The 26,141-nt window shown below is 36.2% G+C and overlaps 1 long non-coding RNA gene across 1 annotated transcript; it reads left to right on the forward strand.

The window, feature by feature from the left end:
* Nucleotides 1-217: 217 nt before the first annotated feature.
* LOC115523519 lies at nt 218-23,670 on the forward strand. The gene is made up of 3 exons (XR_003971768.1): nt 218-343; nt 21,201-21,262; nt 23,114-23,670. It is a non-coding gene; the product is annotated as an uncharacterized LOC115523519 (long non-coding RNA).
* Nucleotides 23,671-26,141: the final 2,471 nt, after the last annotated feature.

The raw sequence follows: 26,141 nt of genomic DNA on the forward strand, positions 1-26,141 counted from the left end.
CATTCAGAGAGTCTGTACCAGCTTTTAATAAGGGGGAAGGAAATAACATCTCTCTCTCTCTCTCTCTCTCTCTCTCGCTCTCTCTCTCACACACACACACACACACACACACACACACACAGACACACACACACACACACACACACACACACCTATTTAGAGTATAGTATCAGGCTGCTTTTCTATTCCTGTTATCTAGAAATAGCAGAGGGACCTTGGGTGCCCTGGGCAATTCTCAGAGGCATACCCAGTAGAGGTGAACTTGGCTGCCACACACAGTGACTCAGCAATTTACCAGGAGAGAATGTGGAGAGATGAGAAGGATTTTTCATCCTAGGTTTGGGTAAGTAACATTTCTCATTGTGCATACATAAAGAGATATCTACAGTTAATTTTGTTCTTTATTCCTTTTTAATGTTTATTCACTTTTGAGAGATGGAGAAAGACAGAGCATGAGTAAGGGAGGGGCAGAGAGAGGGGGAGACACAGAATCCGAAGCAGACTCCTGGTTCTGAGCTGGCACCACAGAGTCCAATGTGGGGCTTGAACCCATGAACCATGAAATCATGATCTGAGCTGAAGTCGGATGCTTAACCAAATGAGCCACCCACAGGCCCCAATTTTGTTTTTTATTCTAAAGTTACTAATGTGTGTAACTGGCTGGTTTCAGACCAAAAATTCCTTTTGCCTTGAGAATACAGAACATGGAAACTGATTTTATAAGCTCATATCAGAAGTAAAATTTAAATTAAATGGTGATTATGACAATGTATTTGTATTACATGGCTAAAGACATGAGAATTTTTTTGGTTGTTAGACATGTATTCTATTTAAATCTAATATACATCTTGGAGAAAGACTAATAATTTTGTTAATCCAATTTTACAGAAGGGGAAGAAGAGGCAACAGAATATTAAAGGAAAATTCCTTAAGCCACGTAGCAGAGTGAAGTCTATGAGCAACATTGGTCTCTGAAATCAGACTGCCTCTCCAAACAATTCCCATTTTATTAAAATATCAACTCTTCCTCAGATTGGCCGATTAAAAAAGCAAACGTTATATTAATTCTATTGGTCTATCAAATGAGTCAATGCAGCTGTGAAATGACTCCGTGAAAAAATGACAGCCAGTGGCCTTTCAAAAATAACTTTTTCTGAGAAAACTTGGGGCTTCCAGAAGGTGACTGTAATCGCTCAGGGACATGACTTACTTAGGGGGAAAAAAAAGTTCAACTCTCAAAGAGGAAAATGGAAATCAGTAGTGCTGAGAGAAAAAAGAAAGACTTTCAAAACCTGATTCTAAATTCCTTTCTGAGATTCACATGAGCACTTTAGCTCTAGAACAATGTTTCCAGAAACACAATCTATCAATAATGACATTTATAGGTCAATTACTATTACCTGGGGAATTTGGTCTACTCTTATTTTACAGTATATCTGCCAAAAGAAAATCATATATGGCATGTTTTGACTTGGCTCTAAGCTTTCTAAAAGACTTTCTTTCTTTTTCAGCTGAAACTCTGAAACTTACCTGCTACCCTTTTGGCCCAGAGCCAGTTCATCACTAAATCTACACTGTGCTGTGCTTCTCTGTATTCCAGCCAGCCTCCTATTTCAGACTTTGGCACAAATAACAAAGTGCTGATAGTGAAGCCACAAAATGTTAATATGAGGTCATTGGGGAGGAGGAGTGTGGAACTTCTTGGTAAAGCCTGGAAAAGGCCAAATAAGCAGAGAACATTCAATTGCTGAAGAACCAAAAGGCAGATTCCTTGTAGCCACTATGGTAACAAACCATTCCCTTCACGGTTGGTAAGACAACTTCCTGGTCAATAGATTTCTAAGGCCTACTTTCTGTCTCCTAGGAGATAGGTCACTGAGGACTCGCTTCATTATTCATTAATTTATTACTTTACCCATCCCTTGCTACTTTAACCATCCGTTTAAGAATAATTTTATTTTTAATATATACAACAGTGCTTGTAACAATTTAATGGACAAATTACTTGGGAATCTTGTTAAAATGCCATCTCTGATTCAGTAGTCTGGGGTGGGCTTAAAATTCTACATTTCTCCTAAGCTCACAGGTGATACCTATGATGCTTCTCTAAGGACAGGAGAGATATAAACCTATTTCATTTCCCTTTCTCCTACACCAGTGTTTTTGACACTTGTTCAAAAAAAGCAAATTGTTGGGCCCAACCCAGCCCTACTAAATCTTGAGGTTGGATTGAGCAATCCTTGTATTATCAAGCCCCCGTAGGTGATTCTAATGTGTGCTTAATGACCTATAGTTCCTAAAACCTGGCTGCATATTAGAATAACTTAGGGAGCTTACAGGTTGAATTTGCACCATAAAAAGAAATGTAGAAGTCCTAACTCCAGATGCCTGTGAATGTGACCTTTATTTGAAAACAGTCTCCCCAGGGAAGAAGACTATGCAGGAAAAGGGCAGAAAGTAGAGTGATGCAGCTATAAACCAAGGAATGCCAAGGACTGCCATCAACTAGCAGAAGCTAGGAGAAAAACACGCAACAGATTCTTTTCTAGAGGCTTCAGAGGAAGCCTGGCCTTGCCAACACCTTGATTTAGGACTTCTGATCTCCAGAACTATGAGAGAATGAATGTCTGTCTTAAATCACTTAATGTGTGGTACTCTGTTACAACAGCCCCAGGAAATTAATACAGAGCTTTGAAAAACAAAAGAATGCATACCCCCTTACAATTAAATCAGGATTTTTGGGAAAGTGTCTCTTGCATGAGGATTTTAAAATCTCCCCCAAGGGATCCAATAAGGGATCAGTTTTGAAGTCCACAGCTCTAGACATTTTTTAGACTTAAATAGATTGAGTCAAAAACACTATAAGCAATTGTATATCAGTGTAAGATCATGTGTAAGTTTTTTTTTTAAATTTACAATGTTTATTTTTATTTTTGAGAGAGAACACATGAACAGAGGAGGAGCCGGGGGGTGGGGGTGGGGGGAAGAAGATCTGAAGTGGGCTCTGTGCTGACAGCAGTGAGCCCAATGTGGGGCATAAACTCATGAACTATGATATCATGACCTTAGCTGAATTCAGTCAGAAGCTCAACTAAGTGAGCCACCCAGATGCCCCCATGTATAAGTTTTTTTAAGTATAAAAAGCAGTTATATAGATAAATATACTAACACAACATTTATCAGTTTGGTTAGGGAAATACTGTTATTAGAATCACCTTATCAATCACCCATTAATAAGTGGTTCTTGGGCCCATCTCAAACCTAATGACTGGAATCTCCTGCAGTAGTGTTTGAGTAGTTATCAAGCTCCCTTGAGGTAACCCCTCTGCACACTGACCTTTGAGAGCCATCCATAAAGAGGTGACTGGGCAAGCCTGAACTACTAGGGAGAGCTTTCCTGAAGATGAAGATGAAGCCTGGATGAATGTAGGAAGAGAGCACGAGTGAGCATGTTATCAGTTGGAACTACTGAGAAACTTAGCTGCTGGATCAAAGAAGCATTCTAGAAGCCAATGAACATCAGCTAGGGCTGGTGAAAGAATGGAGAATTTTAAAATGCAGGTGACAAAGGAACACAATTGGCATTTCCCAGGAGCTGAGAATTAAAATGCAGAACCTTGGGCTTACCTCAGCCCTATTGAGTTAGAGACTGCATTTTAACAATATCTCCAAGTAATATAAATTTACATTAAATTTTGGGAAGCATTGTTCTGGTGCAGTAAGAAAACCTGTCAGAAGTTTCTAAGCAAGGACATGATATCATAAAATTATTCATGAATGAGCTTAGCTTAGTGGGGATGTCCAGGGCAAATAGAAATGCTTACAGAACTTTCCTGTAAACATTTCTTCAATGATGGAAATGTTCTATATCTGTGCCATTCAATACAGTAGCCACTTGTGTCTGTTGAGCACATCAATGTGATTAGTGTGACAGAGGAACTTAATTTTTAAAATTTTTATAATTTAATTTAAATTTACATTTAAATAGCCACATGTAGCTAGTGGCTCCTGTATTAGCACAGGCTTGAGGCTACAAATGTGAACACTAGTTAGGAGGCATTGGTGGCCAGAGGGTTCTCTGGGGCACCTGTGGGTATGACAATGTCATATGGAACCAAGTGTTAGTTCTGATGCAATTTTTATATCTGCTTAGAAAATATAGGCAATCCAATTTTCTATTGAAGAAATGAATTAATGACTGTTTAATTATGCCAAAATTATTTTTCAATTATAGAGGATATAATTATCCTATCTAGGGCTTATCTAGTGCTTATGTCCATTGCTTGCTTCTTTCCTTTCCATTTTACTATTTACATTTCTTAGTTTGTCAATATTGCCATAGGGTCAATAGAGACAAGAAAACTCATGTTGCAAGAGATCTGAATGCTCAAGGAGAGACACCATTAGTTGCCTGAAATTTTGGGGTTTGTTTAATCAGTTCCAAATGTCTGTTGCTCCCAAAACTCATTGTCTTTTTCCTTCATAACAGGAGACGTGTGAGTGAAATGTCCTTAATTTTTGTTGGTCGGGTTTGTGTAGTGTACCAGTACTGGACTGAGAAGGTATTTGCTTATAAAAGGGGATTAGACTCTCAAGGTTTTAGTAGATTTGTGTATAAATAATTATTGAACATATAGACACAGTCTCCACTTGCAGAGTCCAAACTCTGTTAGGAGGCAAAATGCAAAGAGATAACTTCAGCAAAATATTGCTTTTACAAACAGAAATAATGATTTTGGCATAAAAGAATTCAAACAGGACAGGGAAGACTTCAATGGAAGGAAAACTTTTGAGCAGAAAGTTGAAAGATAAATAAACATTCCCCAGGTAAGATGGGAGTGGACTGAGGGAAACATGAGCATCCTAGGGGGCATGGAAAAGGATGGTGGATTTAGGGAAATTCTGTATGTCTGGAACAAACAGTATAAGAAATTATCTTGGTTGATGAATATTTAAGTCAGGAGCTAGATTGTGAAATAAATATTCACTGAGGAATTCGGACTTTATCTCACTGGTGATGAAGGGCCATGGAAGGTTTTCAATGGGGATTAATAACCAGGTCTTTGTGTTTAATATTTTAACACGGATAATTTATTGGAGTGCACAAAACTAGACTCAAGAAGACAAGTTACAATGGTATTGCAACAATCCAGGTAAGAGATGATGAGACCCTAAAGTGAGAACAGAACAACTGGATGGGGAGAGGAATTCTTGAGATGAGTAAGAAGCTAAGAAAATAGTCTAAATATCAAGTAAGATGAAGTTTTTAGCAATTTTTTTAAAAAGCCATCCTCTAATGAATTGCTGCACTGGCAACATAGAGCTGGTGATTGGATGGGGGTGGAATGTGCTTGGACTTGGAAATCAGAGAAGTCTACACCTGAGACCCAAATCCATTACTTCTCAGATGGGTGACTCATGGTCAGATACTCAATCTGCCTGAACCTCAGTGAACTCAATGTAATTCCTGAGCTGTAAGACTGTTGGAATGTTTAAATAACATATGAAGAATACCTGGCACATGTGGATAGCCAATTAACAATAGCTTTCTTTCCACCCTTTTTTTCAACTCTAAAATCCGTAACAATGAGGCTTTAATATATATTAAAAAAAAGACAACTTTAGTTTTAGGAGTTTGTGTGGTCCAAGACTGTGACATAGAACCAGACCAGCCCTCTTCATGGCACACACTAAATTACACCTATTAATAGATCAAATCCTCCTGAAAAACTGAGGGCTGACTGAACAGTTTCAGAACAACCATTCATAGAAGAGCAAGAGAGACAGAGACATATAACAAAGGGAAGCCCCACCCTCAACTGTGAACTGCAGTGGGGAAGGATAGCACTGAGGGACCCAGAACAGATCCCTCTGTTCTTGGGCACAGAAATTAAGCTGTGGTTTAAAAGAGCAACTAGTGGGGCGCCTGGGTGGCGCAGTCGGTTAAGCGTCCGACTTCAGCCAGGTCACGATCTCGCGGTCCGTGAGTTCGAGCCCCGCGTCGGGCTCTGGGCTGATGGCTCAGAGCCTGGAGCCTGTTTCTGATTCTGTGTCTCCCTCTCTCTCTGCCCCTCCCCCGTTCATGCTCTGTCTCTCTCTGTCCCAAAAATAAAATAAACGTTGAAAAAAAAAATTAAAAAAAAAAAAAAATAAAAGAGCAACTAGCCTATCAATAAGACAACACTACGAGTCCACCAAATGTATATGAAGCTGCAGGAACACTATCCAAGTCAGAAGGACTGGAGAATGACATGGTTTATGTTTCCACTCAATGTTAAAAGCCTAGGCCAGAGGAGTCTGGACACCATAATGGGTTGGTCTGGTTCATCACAGCTAGTTTGTGACTTCAGTGAGCCCAGGGTCTGAAAGCCCATGGCAGCTTCTGTGGTACTAGGGCACAGAGAATAAGCCACTTTAATTTTTTTAATTAAAAAACTTTTGAATTTCATTTAATTTTTAAAATTTGTCTTATTTTGGGTTTTTTTTATTCTTTTGTTTTTCTTTTTTTTCCTTTTTCCTTTTTTCTTTATTTTATTTTAACATTACTATTTACTCTTTTCTTCTTTCTGTAAAAGCCACAGTTTAAAAGAGAGTAACTAACATATACAGCCACACTCCCGCTAGTCAACCAGCAGAAGAACCAAGCACACCTAGCCTGCATAGGGGACATCATACACAAGACTACTCCTTCAAATTTAGGAGAAGTAGTCATTCTACCTAATACATAGAAACAAACACAGAAAGCAAGCAAAATGTGGAGACAGAGGAATATGCTCCAAAAGAACAAGAAAAAAATACCCATAAAAGAACTAAATTAAATAGAAGCAATATGCTTGATCAAAAATTTAAAGTAATGATCATAAAAATACTCATTGGGATGAAAAGTGGAAGAACTCATGGAGACCTTCAATAAAGATATAGAAAGCATTAAAAGAAGAAATCAGAGTTGAATACAATAACTGGAATTTAAAAAGAAAAAAAACTAGACAGAGGTGCCTGGGTGGCTCAGCCGGTTAAGCCTCCAATTCTTGATTTTGGCTGAGGTCATGGTCTCATGGTTGTGAGACTGAGCCCCAAGTCAGCCTCTGCACTGAGCATGGAGCCTGCTTGGGAAACTCTCCCTCCCTCTCCCCCTGCCCCTCCCCTGCTCATGCCCTCTCACTCTCTCTCTCAAAATAAATAAATAACATTAACAAAACATACTAGAGAGAATCAGCAATAGATTAGATTATGCAGAAGAATGTATTAGTGATCTAGAAGACAGGGTAATTGAAAGCACACAAAATGAACAACAAAAAGAAATTTTTTTAAAATATGTGGACAGATTAAGAGATCTCTTAGACAACACCAAGCTAACATTAACATTATGCGTGTCCCAGAAGAAACAGAGAAAGGAATAGAAAACTTATTTGAATAACCACTGAAAACTTCCCTTAACTAAGAAGGATATGGACATCCAAGTCCAAGAATCATAGTGTCCCAAACAAGATGAACTCAAGGAGGTCCACATCATCACACTTAACTAAAATATCAAAGGTTAAAGATAAAAAGAGAATCTTAAAATAAGCAAGAGAAACAAAAAGTTACTTACAAAATAAAACTTACAAGGTTATCAGTTGATTTTTTAGCAGAATCTTTTCAGGCCAGAAGGGAGTGGCAATATATACTCAAAGTGCTGAAAGGAAAATATATACAACCAGTAATGCTCTATCTGGCAACATTACCATTCAGATTTGAAGGAGACATAAAGCATTTCCCAGACAAACAAAAGATAAAAGAGTTTATCGCTACTAAACCAGCATATGAGAAATAATAAAGAGACTTCTGAAAATGGAAAAGAAATGACCATGATTAGACATATGAAAATTATAAATAAAAATATGTAAATTATGAGAATATACACATAAAACATGGAGAATAAAGTAAAAATGGAAGAAAGGGGTGGAAAAGGAAAGTTTTTCTTTTCTTTTTTTTTTTTCAGAATAAATTTGAACTTAAAAGACCATTAAATTAATATAGACTGCTATTTACTTAGGATGTTATATATGAAGTGGATGGTCACCACAAACCCAAAATGTCCACACAATTTTTGATGGATTCACAAAAAAAACAAAGAGAAAGAAAGCCAAACATAACACTAGAGAAACTCTACAATCACAAGGAGATTAAGAGAAGAGAGAAACAAATAAAAATTACAAAAACAGGGAGAAAGCAAATTTAAAATGGCAGGAAGTACACACCTATGATTGATCATCTTTATTGATCACTTTGAATGTAAATAGACTCTATAATCCATAAAGAGACATATAGATAGATTAAATCTATGTGATAGATTAAAATCTATCTGTGTGATAGATTTTAGGAATCTATCTGTGTGATAGATTAAAAAAAAAAAAAGACCCATCTATATGCTGCCTACACAAGACTCACCGAAAGACATGTACATACTGAAAGTGAAGGGATGAAGAGATATTCACCATGCAAATGGAAGTGGGGAAAAAAAGCTAAGATAGCAATACTTATATCAGACAAAATACACTTTAAAACAAAGACTGTAATAAGAGATAAAGTAGGATACTACATAATGAGAAAGAAATTAATCCAACAGTAGGATATAACAATTATAAACATCTATACACCCAACACTGGAATGAGTAAATACATAAAGTAAATATTAATGGAGATAAAGAAAAAAAAGTGATGGCAACACTGTAATAGTAAGGGACTTTAACACTCCACTTATATTAATGGATGTATCATCCATTCACAATCAATAAGGAAACGTCTTTGAGTGACACAGTAGACCAGATGGACATAACAAATATATACAGAACATTTCATCTATAAACAATAAAATACATACTTTTCAAGTGCACATAGAACATTCTCCAGAGTAGATTACATATTAGCCATAAAACAAGCCCCAGTAAATTTAAGAAGATTGAAATAATACCATGAATCTTTTCCAATTACAACAGTATGAAACTAGAAATCACAAGATAAACCTGAAAACACACAGATATGTGGATAAACAACATAACACTAAACAACCAGTGAGTCAATGAAGCAATCAAAAAAAATTGTTTAAATACATGGAGACAAATGAAAATGAAAACACAATGGTCCAAAATCTTTGGGACATAGCAAAAGCAATTCTAAAGGGGAAATGTGTGATAATATAGTCCTATCTCAAGAAATAAGGAAAAGCTCAAGTGAATAATCTAACTTTACACCTAAAGTAACTAGAAAAAGAAAAGCAGAGCCAAGGTGAGTACAAGAAAGGAAATAATGAAGATCAGAGCAGCAATAAATGACATAAAAATGACTAAAAATAAAAATAATAATAAAAAAATCAGTGAAACCAAGAGCTGGTTCTTTTAAACAAAATTGTCAAACCCTTAGCCAGAGTCATCAAGAAAAAAAGAATCCAAATAAATAAAATCAGAAATGACAGAGAAGTAACAACTGATACTACAGAAATACAAAGGATTATAATACTATAAAAATTATACACCAACAAACTGGAAATCCTAGAAGAAATGGCTAAATTCCCAGAAACATACTCTTCCAAAAGTGAACCATAAAGAAATAGAAAATCTGAACAGACTGATTACAAGCAACAAAATTGAATTGGTAGAAAAAAAAAAAAAACTACCAAGAAATAAAAATCCAGAACCAAATGGAGTCACAGGTGAATTCTACCAGACATTTAAGAAAGATTTACTACCTATTCTACTCAAACTATTCCAAAAAATAGAAGAGGAAGGAAAGAAAACTTCCAAATACATTCTACAAGACTAGAATTACCCTGTTGCCAAATCCAGAAAAAGATACCACCAAAAGAAGAAGAAGAAGAAGAAGAAGAAGAAGAAGAAGAAGAAGAAGAAGAAGAAGAAAAAGAAAGAAAGAAAGAAAGAAAGAAAGAAAGAAAGAAAGAAAGAATCTACAGCTATATCCCTGATGAACATAAATGCAAGAATCCTCAACAAAATATTAGAAAATTGCATACAATACATTAAAAAGACCATTCACCACTATCAGGTGGGATTTATTCTGGGGATGCAAGAGTGATTTAATAGTAATCAATCAACATCATCTCCCACAACAGCAAAATGAAAAATAAAAACCATACAATCATCTCAACAGATGCAAAAAATAAAAAAAAAAACATTTGAGGGGTACCTGAATGGCTCAGTCGATTAAGCATCCAACTTCCACTCAGGTCATGATCTCATAGTTTGTGAGTTCAAGCCTGGCACCTGGCTCTGCGCTGACAGCTCAGAGCTTTGGATTCTGTGCTCCTTCTTTCTCTGCCCCTCCCCCACTCACGCTCTGTCTGTCTCTGTCTCTCTCTCTTCTTCCAAAATAAACATTAAAGTTTTTTTTTAATTAAAAGAAGAAGCATTTGACAAGATTCAACAACTATTCATGATAAAAATTCTCAACAAAGTGGGTTAAGGGGAACATATCCTAGCATAATGAAGGTCATTTACAGAAAAACCCACAGCTAACATCACACTCAATGGTGAAAAGCTGAAAGCTTTCCCTCTAAGATCAGGAAAAGACATGGATGTCCACTCTCACCACTTTTACTCAACATAGTACTCAAAGTCCTAGCCACACCAATTAGACAAACAAGAGACATCCATATTGGTAAAGAAGTTAAACTGTCACTATCTGCAGACATGATGCTAAAACTAGACCATCCTAAAAGACATTACCAAAAAGCTACTAGAAATAATAAATAAATTCAGTAAAGTGGCAGGATACAAAATTAATAGCTAGAAATCGGTAAGGTGTTTTTACACTAATAACTAAAGGGAATTTTTAAAAAGACACCATTTACAATTGCACCAAAAAGAATAAAATACCTAGGTATAAACTTAACCAAAGAGGTGAAAGCTCTGTACTCCAAAAACTATAAAACACTGATGAAAGAAACTGAAGATGACACATCAAGATATGTCATGCTCATGGGTTGTAAGAGTTAATAGTGTTAAAATGTCCGTATTTCCCCCAAACAATCTACTGATTTAATGTAATCCCTATCAAAATACTAACAGCATTTTTCACAAAACCAGAACAAATAACACTGAAATTTGTGTAGAGTCACATCAGACCCTGAATAACAAAATGAATCCTGAGAAAGAACAAAGCTGGAGGTACTACATATCAGATTTCAGGATATACTACAAAGATATAGTAATAAAAACACTATGGTACCGGCACAAAAATAGACACATAAGATCACTAGAACAGAGTAGAGTTCCCAGAAATAAACCCACCATTTTATGGTCAACTAACCTATAACAAAGGAGGCCAGAATATACAGTGGGGAAAAGACAATCTTTTCAATAAATGGCGCTGTAAAAAGTGAGATAGCTATTTACAAAAGAATGAAATGGGCAACTTCCTCACATCATACACAAAAATTTCTCAAAATGGATTAAAGGCTTAAATGTTGGACTCAAAACCATAAAAACCCTAGAAGAGAATAGAGGCAGTATTTCTTTGACATCAGTTGTAGAAGCATTTTTCTAGATATGTTTCCTAAGGCAAGGGAAAAAAAAACAAAAATAAACTTTTGAAGCTACATCAAACAGCTTTTGTACAGCAAAGGAAATCATCACCAAAACAAAAAGACAACCTACTGAATGGTAGAAGATATTTGCAAATGATAGATCTGCTAAGGTGTTAGTATCCAAAATATAAAGAACTTATACAACTCAACATCCAAGAAAAACAAACAATCTGATTTAAAAATGGACAGAGGACCTTAATAGACATTTTTCCAAAGAAGACATCCAGAGGCCAACAAACACATGAAAAGATATTCAACATAAGTCACCATCAGGGAAATGCAAATCAAAACTACAATGAGAGGCTCCTGGGTGGCTCAGGTTGTTGGGTGGCCAACTTCGGCTCAGGTCATTATGTTATTGTCCATGAGTTCAAGCCCCATGTCAGGCTCTGTGCTGACAGCTCAGAGCCTGGAGCCTGTTTCAGATTCTGTGTACCCCCTCTCTCTCTCTGCCCCTCCCCCACTCACGCTCTGTCTCACTCTGTCTCTCAAAAATAAATGTTAAAAAAAATTAAAAAAAACTACAATGAGATATCTCCTCATACCTGTCAGAGTGGCTAAAATAAAAAGAAACAAAAGGTGGTGTGGATGTGGAGAAAAAGGAATGTTCATGCACTGCTGGTGTGTATCTAACCACTGTGGAAAACTGTATTGGCATTTCTCAAAAAATTAAAAATAGAATTGCCATGTCACCCAATAATTCCACTATTGGGTATTTGCCCAAAACAAATGAAAACACTAATTCCAAAAGATACATGTATTCTCATATTTACTGCAGCATTATCTACAGTGGACAAGATATGGAGGCAAACTAAGTGTCCATGAATAGATGAATGCATAAGGAAGATGTGGCATATACATACAGTGGAATATTGCATATACCATATAAAAGGATGAGATGGGCCATTTGCAACAACATGGATGGATCTAGACGGTATTATGACAAATTAAGTCAGACCGAGGAAGACAAATACCATATGATTCCATTCATAAGTAAAATCAGACAAAAAACAAACGAATAAAAAACAACAAAAACAAAAACCAGAATCAGACCTATAAATACAGAGAACTGATGGTTGCCAGAAGGGAGAGTTTCGCCATGACAGGATTTCAGTTATGGCATGAGTAAATCACAAGAATAAAAGGCACAGCACAAGGAATACAGTCAATGATATTGTAATAGTGATGTAATGAGACAGAAGATAGCTAGACTTGTGGTGAACATAGCACAATATAAACTTGTCAAATCACAAAGTTGTACACCTGACATGAATGTAACACTGTGTGTCAACTATACTTAAAAAAATAAAGAAGACAACTTCTCTTTTTAAATTGGCAGTCTGAAAGCCTAAAATATGTTTCTGGTTTTTTTTTAATAAGCAATTTATTATTTGTTTTCCTGGTATGATCAGGCCCAGTGCACCACTATTTGAGATCTCCAAGTGACAGCTATGTTAAATGTAACAAAATTGTAATGTTCATAAAGCTGACATATTCCAATCAATATGCATGTTGGACAAAAAGTTGGATTCAATAAAGCAGTCCAATGCTACATCTATTGCCAAGTGGATTATAAACGATTTCTGATAATAACTGAAAATCCCCAATGTGAAAAGTTATGTCAAATCAAATGCTGTGCAGAAAGGTTGTTCTCCATCTTCTGAGATACTTTTAGAAATTGCTTTGAGTTAAATATGTCCCTCTGTGTAAGATAAGTAATTATCAAATACACCAATAGTAAAAGGCCGTAAAAGGGAGATTTAGCATTGATGCTTGCTAGCATCACCAGTAAAAGTCATTTTGATGCAAACTTTCTATAGGAGGCCAGGCTGCCAAGAACATTTTTAAATTATAAAGCTAATAGGAAAATTTTGTTTTCATAATATTTATCTAAATTTACTACTGTGGAATATAAAGTAGAAGAATCTCTTGGAATTTAAAGCATAATTCTATAGTTAAATTTGCAAAAACAAAGACTAAAACAACAAAGGAAAGCCTACAAGAATCTTACTTGATAACAGTGCATACAAAGATGTACTTAGAAATAATAAAGGCGAAAAAGTTTAGTCTTCAGACTACTGATTCTGAGTCGGAAATTATCAAACTATATCCAAAATTTTACCAAACACTATGACTTGTAGGGACTTCTTAGGACATGAAACTGACAGTTTTTAGTAACCACTTTGTGCTTGATACTATGAGGATTACTTCAAATGCATTATCACTTACAATAGTCACAGATATCTTATGTGCTGGAGTTATTTTGCATGGGTGAATACTGACCTGCAGAGAATTTAACTTGCCCCAACTCACACAGCTAAAATGAAGTTACATAATTTATACAGCTTAAGTGATTTGCTCAAAGTTATACAGGATTTGAACTCATGGCTACCTAGCATGAAATTTCTGCAATCTTTATAATCCAGGATAAGTTCTTTTGAAGGCTCAGTGTCATCACCTGAAAAATTGGAATAGTGACTATTTCTGGGTGTATTCTTCAGGATTCCGATAGGAAATCAATGTACACCCAAACTAGGCAATTGATGATTCTAATAAAGGGGCTATTTACCAGAGTGTGAGAAAACATATGAGAGAGGGACGATGCCCTGAGCTAGGAATAAGAAAGAGCTCTTACTACTCCTTAACCTTCAAGGGCATGGAAGGAAGGAGGAAAAGTTCTAGAGAGCGCTTCTTGCCATGAGCCAAGGATTTCAAAAGGAAAACAGAGCCAGTGATCCTCTCAATAGATGCAAAAAAAACATTTGACAAAATGTAGCATCCTTTCTTGATAAACCACGTCCCCCCAAGAAATTATATAGAAGGAACATTCCTCAACATCATAAAGGCCATAAATGAAAGGTCCACAGCTAATATCATCCTCAATGGGGAAATACTGAGAGCTTTCCCCTTAAGGTCAGGAACACAACAGGGATGTCCACTCTCACCCTGTTGCTCAACACAATACTAGAAGTCCTAGCCCCAGCAATCAGACAACAAAAAGAAATAAAAGGCATTCAAATTAGCAAAGAAGAAGTCAAATCTTCACTCTTCACAGATTACATGATACTCTACATGGAAAACCCAAAAGACTCCACCAAAAAACTGCTAGTACTGATACATGAATTCAACAAAGTTGCAGGGTTTAATTTCCATGTACATAAATTCGTTGCATTTCTATACGAAGCAGCAGAAAGAGAAATCACGGGATTCATCCCATTTACAACTGCACCAAACACCATAAGATACCTAGGGATAAACCTAAACAAAGATATGAAAGATGCATACACTGAAAACTATGGAAGCTTATTAAAGAAACTGAAGAAGACACAAATAAATGAAAAAAAAAAAAAACATTCCATGCTCATGGATTGGGAGAACAAATATTGTTAAAATGTCTATGCTGCCAAAAGCAGTCTACACATTCAGTGCAATCCCTATTAAAATAACACCAGTATTCTTCACAGAGCTAGAACAAAACATCCTAAAATTTGTATGGAACCCAAATAGCCAAAGTATTGTTAAAAAAGAAAACCAAAGCTGGAGGCATCACAATTCAAGTCTTTAAGCTGTATTACAAAGCTGTAATCATCAAGACAGTATGGTACTGACACAAAACAGATCAAGGGAACAGAATAGAGAACCCAGAAATGGACCCACAAATGTATGGCCAACTATCTTTGACAAAATGGGTAAGAATATTCATTAGAAAAAATACTGTCTTTTCAGCAAATAGTACTGGGAAAACTGGACAGCAACATGCAGAAGAATGAACCTGGATCACTTTCTTACTCATACACAAATATAAATTCAAAATGGATGAAAGACAGGAAACCATGATCTCACAGTTTGTGAGTTCTAGTCCCGCATTGGGCTCTGTACTGACAGTGTGGAGCCTGCTTTGGATTCTCTCTCTCCCTCTCTGCCCCTCTTTTGGATTCTCTCAAAAGAGAGAGAGAGAGAGAGAGAGAGAGAGAGAAAAAGAGAGAAAGAAAGAAAAAGAAAAGATCTCTTACAAATATATAAAATGTATGAAAGACCTAAACATAAGACAAGGAAACCATCAAAATCCTAGAGAACACAGGCAGCAACCACTTTGACCTCAGCTGCAGCCACTTCTTACTAGACAGGTGCCTGGAGACAAGGGAAATAAAAGCAAAAATGAACCAGTGGAACTTCATCAAGATAAAAAGCTTCTGCACAGCAATGAAAACAATCATCAAAACTAAAAAGCAACCAACGGAATGGGAGAAGATACTCACAAATGGCATATCTGATAAAGGGTTACTACCCAAAATCCATAAAGAACTTATCAAACTCAACTCACTCAAAGAACAGACAATACAGTAAAGAAATGAGCAGAAGACATTAATAAGCAATTTTTCAAAGAAGACATGCAGGTGGCTAACAGACATGAAAAATTGCTCAACATCACTCATCATCAGAGAAATAGAAATCAAAACTACAATGAGATACCAACTCACACCTATCAGAATGGTGAAAATTAACAACTCAGGAAATAACAGATGTTGGCGAGGATGCAGAGAAAGGGAAATCCTTTTGCACTGCTGGTGGGAATCCATGCTGTGCAGCTACTCTGTAAAACAGTATGGAGGTTCCTCACAAAAATAAAAATAGAACTACCCTACAGCTGAGCAACTACACTACTAGGTATTTATCCAAAGGATACAAAAATGGTGATTCAAAGGGGCACAAGCACCCCATTATTTATAGCAGCGCTGTCAACAATAGTCAAATTGTGGAAAGAGTCCAAATGTCCATTGACTGATGGATGGATAAAGATTTGGAATATATATATAAAAGAATATTACCCAGTGATCAAAAGGAATGTAATATTGCCATTTGCAACAGCATGGATGCCAAGTGGAATAAGTCAAGCTAGAAAGACAAATATCATATGATTTCACTCATATGTGAAATTTAAGAAACAAAACAGATGAACATAGGGGAAGGGAAGTAAAAATAAGATGAAAACAGAGAGGGAGGGAAACCATGTGTGGATACTGAATAGTCAGTTAGACTCATCCACTCGTTCACTAGTTAATCCAAACTTTCTAGCCTTGCAGCATGTTGAAGTCCAATTTATGCCTCCATAGAATTATAAAATATTTCCAGTCAGGAGTCTAATAATATCACACACCATTTTGTAGAACAGTGACTATTAAATCTAAGAATGCCAAGTTGCTAACATGTTGCTACATAGCCTTATTTACATTGCCCAGGTAAAAGGAACCTGTCTCTACTCTTTATCCCTACATGAATGGGAGTTAGTTTGATGCACTTCTCATAATTACCACTCAAGATACATTGTGTGATTTAAGATTGTCTTAGAAGACTGTAATCCTGATGATTTTATTTCCCATTCAGAACGTATGGAGTATTGTCCTTGGAGACCTATATACGTAATGGTGCACTCAGGATATATTGTGAGTGAACTGTAAATACATTTTCTAAGTCTACTAGCCTGGTAGGAAATCAGATCCAGAACTGTTCTCTTCAGTATGTTTACAGCTGGAAGAGTTCTTCCCCTGGAGAATTTAGAGCTGATGTGTGTATAACGACCATTTCATATGCTCAAGTTTCATACATTGTAAGGAAAAATAGGGCTCCTTCAAGGTTTTTCCTCTGAGGGATTATTGCACAAAGAATCCTCTACCTCTCCAAGATCTGGGGACTAGAAACATTTATCTGAAATGCTTTCCTGCGAAGAATAATGACATGCTAAATCTTATCTTAATATTTAGAATCCCTCAGGTTTTTGAGCTGGTAATAGTCTAGGATTGTGAATATCATTTAGACTTATAGCCTGAATTTTCACTGTTAGTTGTAGCCAGTGATCCCAAGAATAAAGAGTTATTGTCACCAGACCAAATGGGGATGGCTCTAGTCACTCATGACCACTGCTCTAAAAACAATGAGAACAGTCTTCAGAAATGGCTGCATTAGCATTTACTTCGTCCTGTGTGGACTTCAAACATTGAGAGTAAAGTGAAATCATTTTGGAGTTTCCCTTTAAAAATTTCTATAGGTAATTATTTTCTTAATTGAATAATTCTTCAGTAACACTACTACCCGTCACTCACCAAATGCTCTGTTTTCACAATTCAGCTTTTTGTAGAAAATGACATATACTGTCATTCCCATAAATCAGAGCTCCCAACCTTTTCTGAAGAGGAAATTATTTATTCTCCTAAATATTTGACCTCACAGTAAAAGAAATGAGGCTGTTGTTCATAAAATCAATGAGTGGGCAGAGAAACGCCTGGGGAAGTGTTTGTGTATAATAGCTACCACTCTGCATTTGACCAGGAAATTGTCATTGTCCAGTCGGGGGTATTGTTTTTTTTTGCTGTGATAATAGATCATATTTTCTATTAATCTTATAAGAAAGTTGTCTCTTTTCCCCTCTTCCCAAAATTACATACCCCACACATCTATCTCCTATTCCTGAGGGGAGCTAATATCATCATAAAACTAGAATGTTAACCTGTGTATCATGCCTCAAGCCCCACTGTCAACTTCCTGTCAAACGATTGTTTATTCCTTTCTTCCAGTAATGGGAAACTCATTACATACTATCATACTCCCCTCCATCTAGACAACTCGGTCTTTCAAATCTCATCCCTGTGTTGATTCAAAATCTCTTTCCTTCTTTTGTATTTGTCCTGACCGTTCCATAAACAGAGATGGTTGTCTTCCTCATTGTCAATGCTATATGTTTGGCACTTACTATGTGAAAGACATTGTACTAAATATCTTATTTAATTCTTTCCCAAACATTGGAAGGCAGGTATTGTTATCTCTACTGTGCAGATGAGAAACTCTTGAGACTTCGAGAGGTAAACTAATTTGACTGATGTCGTCTATCAAAGATGACAAAACTGGAATTTGTACACAGGCTGTCCTGATATAGACTGAATTTCACATATTCGGTTCCAGAAAAAATTCTGTTTTGTAACTCCAAATCCATATACTAGACTCTCATATGTATTTAATTGGAAAATTCAAAGGACTTTTTCATCTTCAATGCAGCTTGACCCCTCCATGACATCCAACACTGTTGACTGATCCCTGACCTTCACCCATCATTGATGTATCAGTTACTACCAAAATGATATTTATAAGCAAGAACTCCCTAATTCCTACTATAGGACTATTTTCAATATGTTTTTATTTAGTTACACATTGGCGGCCCAAACTGAAAACTTCTAGAAATAATTCTGTTCATTCTCCCTAGTCAACACATGTAGAAACCTATGTGTCCTTTGATCTCCTCCTCCTCTCAGTGCTCAGTCCAACACTCAGTTAGTATTGAAGACTTGGCCTAGTTCACCTTGGCTAATGACAAGTGCTCCAGCTGACCACTGAAAGAATATATTTCATGATCATAAGCAATAATATTTAGTCCATTCCTCATACTCTAAGTTTTCACTCTTAGCCAATCTCTAAATATAGATACTTTATATACTTCTCTAGATATAGTCTCTTTACATGGATGTATTTATGATGTAAAAGTATTTTGGGTAGAGTAAAAGGTTTTTAATATTATTTCAATTGGCTTTTTATGATTTCTGCTTGTTGTTCAGCATTCTTATACTTACTTTCTCTGCATACGCAGCTATTTAAATAAATGAGCATTTAAATGTTACTTTTAATTTAACTGTTAATATTAAATAGAGAAAGAGGAAAAATTATGCCTTTAAGAGCAGAGAAAGTCTTACTTATTTTTATATCATACCACCTAGAGGTTGTATTAAATATCAAATGTGGGCTGAAGAATAAAAACTAAAAATAAAAATGATTGAAAAATTAAATAGATTAGAACAACTCTGCTGAGATAAATTCCTGAAATATATGTTTGGTGTATGTTGAACAAAAATTTAACATGGAAATTATCCAAATATGAAATAACTTGAAACGAACCCGTCTTCCAATTGTTTCCTCACATACTAGGTAAGTGAGGCAGCCTCTATTATTTGTGGTTCCAGGCTTTCAGCTCATTCATTTTCAGTTAGTCATTCATCTACTAGACAGACAATTATTAACCCCAGGTCTTCAACTAGTTACTTGGGTCAGGCCTTCGACCAGGGACAGTGCACCATCAAGATGAGAAAGTCCAGCAATGCTTCCTGCCTTTCTTGAGCTTATGAGCAGGGAAAGCACACAAATATAAAATTTCACAGTGAAAATTGTTACAAAGGGGAGTTTTATTGCCCTCAAAGAGCATATAATAGTGAGATTTAAACCAGTAAAGGCAGGGTTCCCAAGGGAAGTGAAGAATGAGACATGATCTAAAGAAGGAGTAGGAGGAAGCCCAGGAGAGCCCGGGGAATTGTAGGTCACAAAGAGTGGAGTGGCACAGGGTCAAATGACATGAAGAGGACAGAGAGGTGAGGACTGAAACCTTCAGTAGGTTTAGTAGCTGCTGACCTTAGCAAGAGAGAGTCTGGTAGGGTTTTGAAACAGAAGCTAGATCAGATAGGCTAAGGAGTGAGTGGGGGACAGGAACTGGAGACAGGGTGTATATATGGTTCTTTCAAAAAGTTGGACTGAAAAGGGAAGAAAGATAACAGAATGAGCCAGAGAAACTTGTGGGGTTAGGAGTGGTTGTTTTGTTCCTCAGTCTTGTTAATGAAAGAGGCCTGAACATACATAAATCTAGGTATAGACTGAGACAGTGTCTGAATAGATTCAGAGACAAGTCTTTGAGAGTGTCAGACTTCTGAGGAGCTGGACGGAGAATGACAGGAGAGAGCAACAGAAGATAAGATCATGTGTTTCATATCAAGGGTACAGGAAGTTTCTGATAGTTTCTATTTCCTACATAAAGCATGAGTGGAGTCATGCAGTCACCAACTAAAATAGGATATCCGGGGTTGGAGGTGAGGGTTAGGCAATGGAGGAGATTTGAAATGAAGGGGTGATAGATGAGAGTGAGTTAATGAAAGGTAGGAAGATTGCCACAATTGAAGGCTTATCTGAAGTTGATAATCCTGAATTTCTCATGGCACACATCTTTATGTCTCAAAATAAAATGTTACTTTTACTCTCCCACCACTAAAAATATATGAGTTACATTGTACAGTACCTGTACAAGGCTATCTCTTCAACCTCAAGTTTTTTGAGTTGCAATCTGAGATTCTCCTTTTCTCACTTTAGACTACATTTTTTTCTTAGGAATTTTATTTAGGTTTATAATTTGCAATACCGTCTACAACAGAAGTGTCCATGGACTTGGTGTAACCAGCCAACTAATTTGTTTTGGCTCAAAAAGTGATTTTTAAAAATCTTAAGCTAGTTAGAGCTTATAATAAAATCCAAGTTTCTGTTTTCTCTTAAAAGATTAAACAAACTGGCTGCACTGACCCCACAGTCCCACATCAACGATCTTTTGGAGCAGAGTAACAACTGCCCCCCTCAGATTGGACATGCTCTCTCCAGCTCATGACAGTCCCCCCCATTCATTATTATCCACTTCACTTACTTCCCTTGCCTAGGCAGCAACCATGACCTGTAGACGTTTGAGTTTACGATTCTCAATTTATAAATTCATAACTCCCAAAGATTTAATTTCACCTCAGACAGCTCTTTTGTATTTCAGATATCAACTACCAATAGTTGACTGGATGGTCTTTGGGTGACTGAAACTCAGTATCTGCAGAGGTAAGTGATCTCCCAAAGTTGCCTCCTTTAACTTATATCCTGGCTTTTGTATGACTACTCTGTTTACCGAATAAAAACCTGGGAGTCTACTTTCCAAGTACTTCTCTATTCTATTTCCTTCCTCATTTTTATTGCTATGACTTAATTTCAGACAATCATATTTCACCTGAGCTATTAAAATAACTTAACCAATAGCCTCTACTTTCTCTTCTCTTCCCATACTTCCTCTATACGGCCACAGGATTGATTTTTCCAAGCACGGTATCTTTTCTGTCACATTTATTTGAATTGTAGCAAACTTCTCATAATTTTTTCAATGTGTTGGCATACTTCACATGTGCATCTTGCCAGTTGCTGTTCCCTCAACCTGAAATGCCCTCTGCTTCTGTCTTCTTGGTGAATCCCTATTCATCCTCCAAGACACAGCTCAAATATCGCCTCCTCTGGGAACCCTCGCTGCTACAAAGGTCATTTAGGCACAGCCTAATGGCACAGCCTTTAATACAGTGCTCAGGAGGGATCTGCTTACATTCAGACCTACCCCAAGTAGACCATGAGCTTGAGGGTAGATACTGCAGCTCTATAATCCAGTTATCCTCAGTGCTTAATTCCTGGTCATCTACTAGATATTTAATAAATTCTTAAATTCAGAAAAACAGTAACATTGTAATAGGGAAAATCTGCCTAACTTTAAAAGGAAGATTACCAATCTATCACAAACTCTTTAACCTAATTCACTCTACAAAAGTTAATCTTAAGACTCCAACCAAGAGGACGTAACATTCTCTAAAAATATTTTTTTTTGTAGGGGAGTGTTCCTAATATATGAGAAATGTGGGATCCCTCCATCCTACTATGTATTAAAATAAATTTAAAAATGAAATGTAAAAAAATAAACTCATAAAAGAAAGAAGAATATATTTAGAAGAGTAGTTATATAATATTGGTGAGGGATTAGCCATTCTGACCATCACACTCAAAGCAGAAAACAGCAAGTTAAAAAATGGGTAGCTTTGAAAATGGATAATAAATGGGTAGTATAACTATGAAACTTCTATAATTAAAAAAATTAAATTAAGTAACAGTCAGGAGAAAATATTGAAGACTTTTATGACAGAAGGTTTATTTATATTCTTAATATATAATCAATTGAAAAATAAAAAGTGAGGTCTCTCTCAATTAAAATGCATTAGCTTAAGTCAGAAGATTTTTTTATATGCTACATGTTTCTCTACTATCTTATCAACTAGTGTTTTGCCAGATATCTGATTCTCTAGATAGCTAAGGTATTTAGCTACTGGTATATCTTTGGTTTTGGTTTTTACTTCTATGTTTTGAGCAGTTTTGTCTGAGACAAAGTTACTGTTTGATACCTTTTGGGAAAAAAGTATAAAAGTGAAGATGTTTAGTCATTTCCCTCTCTAGATACCATGCACACTGTTAAAGGGAAATGAAAAGAAGGAAAATGACACTTTTTTCCTTGCTTCAGTTCCCACCTGCCTATTATTCAATTCACAGAACTTTGGGGAAGATTAATGATACAGTTAAAAGTACCATTCTGAACATACTTTTTCCTAAAGAAATCTTTTCAGAGCTCTCTTCTCTTTGGAGAAAAGATTGCATATAAGGGAGAAGTTTATTTTAAAAATTTTATTTTACAATAAAGTCGAAAAGAATAAGAGTGAAAATGATAAATGTTGTAATAAACACGTAAGTAAGAGAAGGATGGAATCTTAAGAGTCAACTAGAAATACAAAGGAGCTGTGTCCCCTCTGTTGCATAATTTGTCAGACTAACTTCAGGGTATTGCTCTCAGCTCAAGGTTTGGATTAAATTTGGTTTTCTTCACAGAGTCTACATTTCTCCTCACAGAGGTTTGCATCTATGGAGACAGTTTGGAAACCTCAAGCATTAGGATACTTATGCTGCTTTTCTCAACACATTCTGCGAAAGGACACAGTCCAGACCAAGGTCATGCAAGTGAGAAAAATAAGAACCAGAAACTAAAAGAAACTATAAAGCCTGATTACGGATTTTTAAATTAAATGTATTGTTCAGATTAATCTGTTCAGAATCCTTTTTAACATTTAGAATTCAATCATGTATAAATTACCATGGATATTATGGTTCCTGATTATAATGTGATATATATTCAATACTAGATTCAGAATAACAGGCAAAGCCTTACAGAAAAGGAATGTAAATGAGTGTGTGGATGGTACCCACTGTAGTCTTACACCTATCTTCATAGCCTGGAAGGATGAGATTACATTTCTCTCTGGGATATTCTAACCCAATATCTCTCATAAATAGTTGTATTTTTATTCTTCGGACTTAAATTTCGGCATGTTGAGTTTAAATATGGCTCAGTCGGCTGAGTGTCCAACTTCGACCTTGGTCATGATCTCGTGGTCTGTGAGTTTAAGTCCCGTGTCAGTCTCTGTGCTGATAGCTCAGAGCCTGGAGCCTGCCTCAGATTCTGTCTCTCTCTCTGGCTACCCCTCCCCTACTCATGCCCTGGCTTTCTCTGTCTCTCAAAAATGAATAAACATTAAAACAATTTTAAGTTACAGTGAGTATGCTAAGTGAAATTAGACAAAGACAAATATCATATGACCTCACTCATATGAGGACTTTAAGAGACAAAACAGATGAACATAAGGGAAGGGTAAAAAATAATATAAAAACAGAGGGTTACTGGAGGGGGTGTGGGGGGGGGGGATGGGCTAAGTGGGTAAGGGGCACTAAGGAATCTACCCCTGAAATCATTGTTGCACTATATGCCAACTAATTTGGATGTAAATTAAAAAAATAAAAAATAAGACAATAAAGCAATTTTAAATTACTCACTGTAAAAGAATAATTTATTCCCTTGTGACTAATTTAGAGGTGAGATTTCACACATCTTCCACCATTTAGAAACCAGCAACCAACATGGAATTAAACCAAGTATCTTCGAGTGGTGAATGCCATTGCTAAAGTTATCATAAAGCCAAAGCACTTTAAAGAAGAGATAAAATTTTCAAAGTGGAAAATTCCAGTTGTAGGAAGTCAACAAATTAGAAACAAGAACATAGGAGCAGAGAAACAAACGCCAAAAAAAAAAAAGACCAAAAAATTCTAATATCTGCTAAAACTACAGAAGCAGAATATGTTCGTACCATTTTGTCCCAACAAAAGAAAAATCTTTTATTCCTTCACACCTCAGTGGAGTCCCAGGTCATTACCAAGGGTAATAGGTTATGATGGTTTTGAGTCATTCTCTGAGGGAGAGAAGGAGTGATTAAATTCAGCATCCTCTACTGGCAAAGCAATTTGGTATGTTATACATCAGAAAATAGTTCTGATGCTTCAGTTATCTGGAAAATTCATCTTTATGAACCAGTTTCCTGGAAGCGCTCAATAAATGGAGCATCATTGCATATAGATTTGTTGAAGGGTTTGGCAAAACCCTTCAAGTTATCCATTTAGAGTAATGGCTCATCATAAGCATCCAACTCCACATCTTTTAGTTTTATGATACCTACTGTTTTAATTTTAGGCTTGGAAGATTCAGTTCTTAAACCTTAATGGGATCTTCCTTAAAACATTGTTTCAAGTTTAAAGAATAGCCCTTGAGATTGATTTTGCCTAGAGCTGGGAGACAGAGATGTATGCCATGTTTTCATCAGATGCGTCAGTAACCCGACTTCTGAAAAGCCTTACCTGGTAAACATTAACAATCTCTCCCAGCTCAGAGTAGATGTATTTGACTCATATGACTCATCAAACTGTTATTACAGCTTATGCGCAGTTTAATTATACTTTGATCAAGGCACTGACTCCCACAGAAGCTAGGGAGGCATGAATTATCATTATAATTCTCCTTGTGAGAAATTGATATGGTTTACTTCTCTATTTCTCCATGACACAGGATAGTGGCTGAAAGGGAGTGATAAATCATGGAGAGACTGAATTCAGACTCCCATCTCAAAGAATTTTAGTTGTTTTAGTTGTTTGATCCATTTTCCTGTGATTTGTCTGTTTCCAGAACCCAACCTGTTCCTATGAGGAAGGATTACCACTGTGTTCATCCCTAAAGCCAATGTCTGACATTCCATCTCTGATTATTGTCCCCTTCTTAGTCCTCCATTCCTGGAGATTATAGTTCCATATTATTAATCCATTCTGCCTGAACTTGGGCAACTGTTTCTTATATTTTAATAAGACATATACCATCAACTCAATGGTCTGACAAATGTGCTATGGTCATGAAATACTTTTCAATGAGTTTGTCAATATTTGAACTACAAAATTAAGAAGTCATTAACTTCTATATTAAAAAAAAGAAGCCATTAACTTTTAATTTCTGCTCAAGCTTGTCACTTGACTAAAAACTTCTCATATTAGCTCATGTGACATTTCCATTACTCATTATAATCATGTTTTTAGTTCTTGCAGCCATGATCCTTTTAGTGGCACTCCATTTGGCACCTTTCAAATTCTTCACCAAAAATAAACTTTTGTTCTCTCTTTAGTTTCTTTTTTATTGGGATACATCCCAGTAACTTTTAACTATAACTTATATTCTTCTAAATTTTTGTGTCACATTTCCATTAACCTTTTAAATAATAAAATTTGCTTCAAATAAAATGTCATTTTTATCAACTTGTATTTACTTAACCCAGTAACTTAATGAGTCTGTCTGAAAAGTCTCTGCTTTCCTATTTATCAACAGTTCCCAAGTTCTACTCATATAGGTTGTTTTTCCAGCTAGTTCCAATCTGCTTCATGTTTTCTTGATACGTCTATTCTTTGGCTTGAATTTGGGGCCACTATTCTTGTTGAATAGCACTGATTTTCTGTCTCTAGTACCCACCTTCAAATTCTGTAGCCCAGG

Source organism: Lynx canadensis, chromosome C2 (genome assembly GCF_007474595.2).
Source record: "Lynx canadensis isolate LIC74 chromosome C2, mLynCan4.pri.v2, whole genome shotgun sequence".
In the NCBI taxonomy this organism is placed as follows: domain Eukaryota; kingdom Metazoa; phylum Chordata; class Mammalia; order Carnivora; family Felidae; genus Lynx; species Lynx canadensis.